The sequence below is a fragment of the Pseudoliparis swirei genome, chromosome 12, assembly GCF_029220125.1.
Source record: "Pseudoliparis swirei isolate HS2019 ecotype Mariana Trench chromosome 12, NWPU_hadal_v1, whole genome shotgun sequence".
NCBI classification, from domain to species: Eukaryota; Metazoa; Chordata; class Actinopteri; order Perciformes; family Liparidae; genus Pseudoliparis; species Pseudoliparis swirei.
Window position 1 is genome coordinate 22,138,022 of NC_079399.1, and position 10,354 is coordinate 22,148,375.

At 41.1% G+C, this 10,354-nt stretch overlaps 1 long non-coding RNA gene across 1 annotated transcript; it reads right to left on the minus strand.

Annotated features, from left to right (window-relative positions):
• Positions 1–3,976: 3,976 nt before the first annotated feature.
• Positions 3,977–5,610, minus strand: LOC130202826 (uncharacterized). Its single transcript, XR_008833408.1, has 4 exons — positions 5,508–5,610; positions 4,491–4,563; positions 4,223–4,289; positions 3,977–4,048 (listed from the first exon to the last, which is right to left on the minus strand). It is a non-coding gene; the product is annotated as an uncharacterized LOC130202826 (long non-coding RNA).
• Positions 5,611–10,354: the final 4,744 nt, after the last annotated feature.

Consider the following 10,354-nt stretch of genomic DNA (forward strand, 5'->3'; position numbering starts at 1 on the left):
TGAATAGGTGAATGTGACTATATGAACAGGTGAATGTGACTATATGAACAGGTGCATGTGACTATATGAACAGGTGCATGTGACTACATGAATAGGTGAATGTGACTATATGAACAGGTGAATGTGACTACATGAATAGGTGAATGTGACTATATGAACAGGTGAATGTGACTACATGAATAGGTGAATGTGACTATATGAACAGGTGCATGTGACTATATGAACAGGTGCATGTGACTACATGAATAGGTGAATGTGACTATATGAACAGGTGAATGTGACTACATGAATAGGTGAATGTGACTATATGAACAGGTGAATGTGACTATATGAACAGGTGCATGTGACTACATGAACAGGTGAATGTGACTATATGAACAGGTGAATGTGACTACATGAATAGGTGAATGTGACTATATGAACAGGTGCATGTGACTACATGAACAGGTGAATGTGACTATATGAACAGGTGAATGTGACTACATGAATAGGTGAATGTGACTATATGAACAGGTGCATGTGACTATATGAACAGGTGCATGTGACTACATGAACAGGTGAATGTGACTACATGAATAGGTGAATGTGACTATATGAACAGGTGCATGTGACTACATGAACAGGTGAATGTGACTACATGAACAGGTGAATGTGACTACATGAACAGGTGAATGTGACTATATGAACAGGTGCATGTGACTACATGAATAGGTGAATGTGACTATATGAACAGGTGAATGTGACTACATGAACAGGTGAATGTGACTACATGAATAGGTGAATGTGACTATATGAATAGGTGAATGTAACTACATGAATAGGTGAATGTGACTACATGAACAGGTGCATGTGACTACATGAATAGGTGAATGTGACTATATGAACAGGTGAATTTGACTACATGAATAGGTGAATGTGACTATATGAACAGGTGAATGTAACTACATGAATAGGTGAATGTGACTATATGAACAGGTGCATGTGACTACATGAACAGGTGAATGTGACTATATGAACAGGTGAATGTAACTATATGAACAGGTGAATGTGACTACATGAACAGGTGAATGTGACTATATGAATAGGTGAATGTAACTATATGAACAGGTGAATGTGACTATATGAACAGGTGCATGTGACTACATGAACAGGTGAATGTGACTATATGAACAGGTGAATGTAACTATATGAACAGGTGAATGTGACTATATGAACAGGTGCATGTGACTATATGAACAGGTGCATGTGACTACATGAATAGGTGAATGTGACTATATGAACAGGTGAATGTGACTACATGAATAGGTGAATGTGACTATATGAACAGGTGAATGTGACTATATGAACAGGTGCATGTGACTACATGAACAGGTGAATGTGACTATATGAACAGGTGAATGTGACTACATGAATAGGTGAATGTGACTATATGAACAGGTGAATGTGACTATATGAACAGGTGCATGTGACTACATGAACAGGTGAATGTGACTATATGAACAGGTGAATGTGAGTACATGAATAGGTGAATGTGACTACATGAATAGGTGAATGTGACTATATGAACAGGTGAATGTGACTACATGAATAGGTGAATGTGACTATATGAACAGGTGCATGTGACTATATGAACAGGTGCATGTGACTACATGAACAGGTGAATGTGACTATATGAATAGGTGAATGTGACTATATGAACAGGTGCATGTGACTATATGAACATGTGCATGTGACTATATGAATAGGTGAATGTAACTACATGAACAGGTGAATGTGACTACATGAATAGGTGAATGTGACTATATGAACAGGTGCATGTGACTATATGAACATGTGCATGTGACTATATGAACAGGTGAATGTGACTACATGAACAGGTGCATGTGACTACATGAACAGGTGAATGTGACTACATGAACAGGTGCATGTGACTACATGAACAGGTGAATGTGACTATATGAATAGGTGAATGTAACTACATGAACAGGTGAATGTGACTACATGAACAGGTGAATGTGACTATATGAATAGGTGAATGTAACTACATGAACAGGTGAATGTGACTACATGAACAGGTGAATGTGACTATATGAATAGGTGAATGTAACTACATGAATAGGTGAATGTGACTATATGAACAGGTGCATGTGACTATATGAACAGGTGCATGTGACTACATGAACAGGTGAATGTGACTACATGAATAGGTGAATGTGACTACATGAACAGGTGAATGTGACTATATGAACAGGTGAATGTGACTACATGAATAGGTGAATGTGACTATATGAACAGGTGCATGTGACTATATGAACAGGTGCATGTGACTACATGAACAGGTGAATGTGACTACATGAATAGGTGAATGTGACTATATGAACAGGTGCATGTGACTACATGAACAGGTGAATGTGACTATATGAACAGGTGAATGTGACTACATGAACAGGTGCATGTGACTACATGAACAGGTGAATGTGACTATATGAACAGGTGCATGTGACTACATGAACAGGTGCATGTGACTATATGAACAGGTGCATGTGACTATATGAACAGGTGAATGTGACTATATGAACAGGTGCATGTGACTACATGAACATGTGAATGTGACTACATGAACAGGTGCATGTGACTACATGAACAGGTGAATGTGACTACATGAATAGGTGAATGTGACTATATGAACAGGTGCATGTGACTACATGAACAGGTGCATGTGACTACATGAACAGGTGAATGTGAATACATGAACAGGTGAATGTGACTACATGAACAGGTGCATGTGACTACATGAACAGGTGAATGTGAATACATGAACAGGTGAATGTGACTACATGAATAGGTGAATGTGACTATATGAACAGGTGCATGTGACTACATGAACAGGTGCATGTGACTACATGAACAGGTGAATGTGACTACATGAACAGGTGCATGTGACTACATGAACAGGTGCATGTGACTACATGAACAGGTGAATGTGAATACATGAATAGGTGAATGTGACTATATGAACAGGTGAATGTGACTACATGAACAGGTGCATGTGACTACATGAACAGGTGCATGTGACTATATGAACAGGTGCATGTGACTATATGAACAGGTGAATGTGACTACATGAACAGGTGAATGTGACTACATGAATAGGTGAATGTGACTATATGAACAGGTGCATGTGACTATATGAACAGGTGAATGTAACTACATGAATAGGTGAATGTGACTATATGAACAGGTGAATGTGACTATATGAATAGGTGAATGTGACTATATGAACAGGTGCATGTGACTATATGAACAGGTGAATGTGACTATATGAACAGGTGCATGTGACTATATGAACAGGTGAATGTGACTATATGAATAGGTGAATGTGACTATATGAACAGGTGCATGTGACTACATGAACAGGTGAATGTGAATACATGAACAGGTGAATGTGACTACATGAATAGGTGAATGTGACTATATGAACAGGTGCATGTGACTACATGAACAGGTGAATGTGACTATATGAACAGGTGCATGTGACTACATGAACAGGTGAATGTGACTACATGAACAGGTGCATGTGACTACATGAACAGGTGCATGTGACTACATGAACAGGTGAATGTGAATACATGAATAGGTGAATGTGACTATATGAACAGGTGAATGTGACTACATGAACAGGTGCATGTGACTACATGAACAGGTGCATGTGACTATATGAACAGGTGCATGTGACTATATGAACAGGTGAATGTAACTACATGAATAGGTGAATGTGACTATATGAACAGGTGAATGTGACTATATGAATAGGTGAATGTGACTATATGAACAGGTGCATGTGACTATATGAACAGGTGAATGTGACTATATGAACAGGTGCATGTGACTATATGAACAGGTGAATATGACTACATGAATACGTGAATGTGACTACATGAACACGTGAATGTGGCTACATAAAAAGAACTTACTAGTTTTTTCCCCACCGCCTTCATGCTTCCTCTCCTCTTCCTTCTCTGAGCCGGGCTTCTTCCTGGACTCTGGTCTACAACAGAAAAGACAAACTTTAGTTGGTGGCAGTTAATAAATAACACCTCAGGTATATTGAATATCAAGGTTTATGTTTAGTATTTGATTGTTCATGAGTGGTTAATATGTCAATGGCTGACATTAATATCGGACTAGCTGGCTGCTAATAATTAAAAAGAAGACAACGTACCATCAGCCACTTCCCCGCCTCGCTTCCCGTCCGTGGGACGCCAGTGAAGACGATGTGGGACTTTCAGCTGTAAAGTGAGCAGATTACAATACAAGAGCTTTTGTGAGTGATTATTTTCTCTGGTAAATTGTGAATTTTAATTGGTTAGAGTGTGAATGGAGCTTTTTAATTTGTACTGGTATGGCTATTGATTATTTTTGAAGTCACAAAAAGGTTTTAAAGTAAATATAATCCCTAACAAGTATTTTTTGTACAGTTTCTCACTCACTCTCCACATCCGAGCCCCGTCCTCATCACTCTGGTCCGGTGTGTCCTGGTGGAGGAGAGGTCAAAACCTCCATCTAAAAAAACAGAGTAGAGTGAAATTTCTATCCAGCGTTGGAAAGAAAAGCCTTCGGGCTCTGAAGCTCCGTCAGCCGACCCGCCTCCTCTCTCTCTCTGTGTGACCCACTACGAGCTCACGGAGGAGGAAGAGGAAACCCGACTGATTCATCTAGTAGTTTAAACTGGAGGGTTAAAGACGCAGTGACTATGGGCTGCATTGTGGGTACTGGGACAATATGATGACATCATTATGAAGCCTGTCTTCTATCCTAATGGTAGATAGGCCCCGAGTTCTTTACTTCATTTAATTGTGTTCTTATAACTAACTTATCTCTATGTTATGAGTCTTGGATCCATAGAGTACCTCACAGATATAACTTACTGACTACTCTACTAATGTAACTACTAAATAAACATTATCACCCTTTAACCCTCTGGGTGCTCCAGACAGAGGCAGCCGGTCTGACGCGGTGCGACAGGACTCAAGGAACTTTCACCATGATTTAGATTTTGTGAAAAAAACACCCAGTGAAGCCCAGAGCCCACAGGGTTAACCCTTGGAGATAATTAACACACCCAGAAACCAATATAACATTACATACAACAGTGTCCCACTTTTTAACATAAAAAACAGGAATATTAAGTGTTTTAACTTGTTGTTGCACTATGCTGCATTAAACCAAATAACCTTCTCTTTCACTTTTCACTTTGACTGTGATACACAAATACACACACCCCAGTAATACTTCTTAACTAAGCCGACAAACTAAACCTTTAAATAACAAAAGCTAGAATCATCATGCTCGGCCTGCTGTGCCAAAAAGAGGCAGATATAAAGATATAAAGCAGTGTTATGATTTCTAACAAGCTAACATAGTGTGTTCAGTACCAATGAACCACTAATTACAGGTAAACTATCCTGATAATTACATCATGGAAATATTTTTATATATATTCTTACCTGCTGTGAAACGGAAGGTGGTTGTTCCGGTTGACTCCGATGACGTCTCAGTGGCTCAGTTCTCCTGGAGCCTGGAGGTTCTGCAGGCCCCGGGTCAGGCTTCAGGCTGCACAACTAGGCCTGAAGCAGACTGACGTTCACGTGTCTCAGAGCCGGTGGGGGAGGGGCGGACTCACTCCAAGCTTCAGAGCAGCTCAAAGCCGTTCTGGCCGCAGCTGCAGGGGGCGGGGCCTCCTGATGGGGCGGGGCCTCCTGATGGGCCATCGTTTAAGTCCCCAGCGCAGCGCAGCAGAGACACCTCACTATGCTGAGTTTCACTCTCTGGCCTACAGGCTGGTCTACAGCCTTATGGTGAACGTTTATCATTTATCAGCACAGTTAGTAATTACACAGTTTAATCCCCTGTCATAAGTAAAAGTTCTGCATTAAAAATTACAAAATTAATAGTTCGACATATAGTACCCAAAGTAGTAGAGCCCAAGATTATAAACATGTTAATATAATGCAGTCCAACATAATTGGACCTTTGAGAATTTACAAAAAAATGTCCACACCATTCTTTACTGACTGTTCTGCAGGTTTGGAGTGTTTCTTACATTGTTGTTGACAATGAATATGCAGCGACAACAGCATCATCATGTTTATACGCTTTGCTAATCTTGCTTTAAATGGCGTAGACATTAATGTGTCCCAAGTAAGAATCTCCGGTCCATTACCTGTAGGGTGACCATATCCACAACTCCAAAAAGGAGGATACTATGCGGTATTTTTTGAGGCTGTGAATAATTGGACTTTGCCATGCTCTCCTCTACAATACAACATTGTGTGATTCTACATGATGTCTGTGTAACAGAATAGGAACAAATAGTCTTGAAGAGTCAGAAAGTCTTTGTTCACAGTATTTGTATTTATTCACATTGTGGTGTTCAGAAACTGACCATTGAGATGAAAAGTGCTGAGTGCCTCAATGCATAACATCCATCCATCCATTGTCATCCGCTTATTCCGGGGTCGGGTCTCAGGCAGCAGACCCAGACTTCCCTCTCACCTGCTCATTCTGGAGGATCCCGAGGGGTTCACAGGGAGATAGAATCCCTCCAGCGTGTCCTACAACATAACAAGCATAACATTTGTGAACTTAAAATGTACACATTAAATCACAGGTCACATAAATAATAAAGAGATACATTCATGTTTTAAAAGCATAAAGAATTTGGTTTACGGCTCAACAAGTAAAGACTGTCTAAAGTGCTTCAGTCTCTTGGAGACTTGTGAGCAGCGTCTTCATCGTGTGCAGCAGGCCACCTCAAGACCAACGGCCTGTTCCTCTCCTGCAGGGACACACAGCAACAAGACTGTTATCAGCATTCACACATCTGTATAGTTTCAACCCCAATGGATATTCATATCATATGTAACCCATTCATAAAATCAAAATGCTGCATTAGAAATCAATTTGGCTTAAGAACTTCCTACAGGAAATTAATATATTTTCTCAATTTAATTTACAGCAAACAAACTGCATCATATGGAGTGGATGCCCTGACACAACATTATCATAGTGTATCTGTTTGGGGAATAAAACATCAGACTAGTGTACTCACTAAATAGTTACTTCTCTATTTGCAATACTGGAGCTCGATCTGGCTGCTGGCCGCCATAGAGACCTTGATTCTGAAGTCCTTCAGACACGACCTTTGACCCCAGGAGGAGGTAAACAGTCCATGTCCCAAGAAATGGTCATTTCATATGAATTTTTATTTCTACAGGAACCTTATGATTAAATATGGTGACTCCATTTTTCATGCCCTAATTTCACTCATTTTACTAAGTCCTCCACAAACAACAAGCATGTAATCACCAAACACAACCACTCAAGCATAGCATGTGTGAGTTTCATCAACTTACCAAATTGTCGAGCCGAGCTGCAAAATCGTCTTTTCCGGGACTCGGAAAAAAGAAAATCTGGATTGTTCGGCCTAAATCCGGACGTCTGGTCACCCTAATTACCTGAGCTCACTCAGTTAGTGTTTGGCTAATGTAAGGTCAGCTAAATGGTAAAGCAATAGGGGTGTATTTTTTACTGGTGAGGTATTGTGAAGGCACGTATGACACCAGGAACCAGCTGATACCATAGATAGAGGATACGGAGATGGAAGAGGTCCCACAGACTCAGACTAACTTTAGTGGACACTTAACTACATTATGACCCTTACGAAAAGTTCCCAACCTCAATATGGCTGTGAGAAAGTTCCCATGTCCAGTTCACCAAGCTATACAGAACCACTATATAAACCATTCATGGAAGAGCCTCTGAACAGCAGACCCATCAAGATGTTAAACTGAACCAATGTACTACACACCCTGCACTGTAGCTCCTGAGAGAAGCAGCATGAAGCATTTTATGTACGAGTTCTGAAGTCATGAAGACTTGTTAGCTGAGTTGTATGAGAGCAGCTAGCACTTTAACGTAGCTACACAACGCTATATATAATCTCTAAACCACTGACTCCCACAGCAAGTCATGGGATTATGTTGCATCATTAAAAACGTGTTTTATTGTGTTCTGTGATGAACAAAGCTATACACATTTACACTGAATGATACCGCTATGGAGGGGGATTAGTGGCTACCATAGGCCTGCTAGCCTCTCTAGCAGGAGACAGTTAGCTGTTTAAGTACTATGAGGTTACCAAGTCTGTGTTGACCTGCTAAGATGGTCACGCTGTTACGTGGTCACGTTGCTAAGATGGTCACTCACGCTGTTACGTGTTCACGTTGTTGAGATGGTCACGTTGTTAAGATGGTCACTCATTCTGTTTCGTGGTCACGTTGTTGAGATGGTCACTCACTCTGTTTCGTGGTCACGTTGTTGAGATGGTCACTCACTCTGTTTCGTGGTCACGTTGTTAAGATGGTCACTCACTCTGTTTCGTGGTCACGTTGTTGAGATGGTCACTCACTCTGTTTCGTGGTCACGTTGTTAAGATGGTCACTCAGTCTGTTTCGTGGTCACGTTGTTGAGATGGTCACTCACTCTGTTTCGTGGTCACGTTGTAGAGATGGTCACTCACTCTGTTTCGTGGTCACGTTGTTAAGATGGTCACTCATTCTGTTTCGTGGTCACGTTGTTGAGATGGTCACTCACTCTGTTTCGTGGTCACGTTGTTGAGATGGTCACTCACTCTGTTTCGTGGTCACGTTGTTAAGATGGTCACTCAGTCTGTTTCGTGGTCACGTTGTTAAGATGGTCACTCACTCTGTTTCGTGGTCACGTTGTTGAGATGGTCACTCACTCTGTTTCGTGGTCACGTTGTTGAGATGGTCACTCACTCTGTTTCGTGGTCACGTTGTTGAGATGGTCACCACTCTGTTTCGTGGTCACGTTGTTGAGATGGTCACTCACTCTGTTTCGTGGTCACGTTGTTAAGATGGTCACTCACTCTGTTTCGTGGTCACGTTGTTAAGATGGTCACTCAGTCTGTTTCGTGGTCACGTTGTTAAGATGGTCACTCACTCTGTTTCGTGGTCACGTTGTTGAGATGGTCACTCACTCTGTTTCGTGGTCACGTTGTTGAGATGGTCACTCACTCTGTTTCGTGGTCACGTTGTTAAGATGGTCACTCATTCTGTTACGTGGTCACGTTGTTAAGATGGTCACTCACTCTGTTTCGTGGTCACGTTGTTGAGATGGTCACTCACTCTGTTACGTGGTCACGTTGTTAAGATGGTCACTCACTCTGTTTCGTGGTCACGTTGTTAAGATGGTCACTCATTCTGTTTCGTGGTCACGTTGTTGAGATGGTCACTCACTCTGTTTCGTGGTCACGTTGTTGAGATGGTCACTCACTCTGTTTCGTGGTCACATTGTTGAGATGGTCACTCACTCTGTTACGTGGTCACGTTGTTAAGATGGTCACTCTGTTATCCTATTAAAGTTCATGGTGGGATAGAGCTTTTTACACATATGTGCTCCTAAAAAGGCACATGGACATGAAAGGGAAGGTGTCCAAGCTTGTCTGCTGGTCCACTCACCTCCCTGACCTTGGCTTTGAGTTCAGAGTTGCAGGTCCATGAGCTCAGTGTGAAGCCCAGAGGAGCCTCTTACACATTGAAGGAGAAGGTCAGCAAACATCTGAAAAGTGTCTCTGTGTGTCTTGAAGTCTGCAAACCTGTGATCTCATTTCTCCTGGAGCTTTACAATTCAGCATACTTATCTCCACTGAATGTTGTGCAGACACTAGTCGGGTGTAGCTCAGTGGGGAGAGTCCTGTAACCACAAGGTCCCCGGTTCGATCCCCGCTCTCCCCATAGTTCATGTTGAACTGTCCTTGAGCGAGACACTGAACCCAGTTGCTCCCCGGTCTTCACTGCAGCACACTGCTCCTTAAAAAATCGTGAGTGTGACAAAAATGCGTGGGGTTGGGGGCCACAAACTATTGTCTGCGAGTTTGAGATCCCTGCTTTACACCCACTTACATCTAATAAAAAGAGTAATTTGATTTTTTTAAAACTCAATTTATAATATTTGTGTATGTCAACATATTTAATAAATACTATTGATGTTTAAATATGATGGAAAATATACAGCAGGATCGGAAATACCAACTGTTGATAACAAAATCACAGTATATTACTGACCAATTCAAGTGTGCACTTAATGTCCTCTATCCTGAAAGGTAACACTGACTGAAACCTTATTGATACACAATCTGACCTGTGATGACATGATAGTCATTCCTCACATCTCAGTTATACATGAAGACCTCAATTTTGAATTAAAAATAAGGTGCAGTTTACTTTTAAAGTAGATATCAGGAAGGTTTTAAAATAGTTTCAAATGTAAA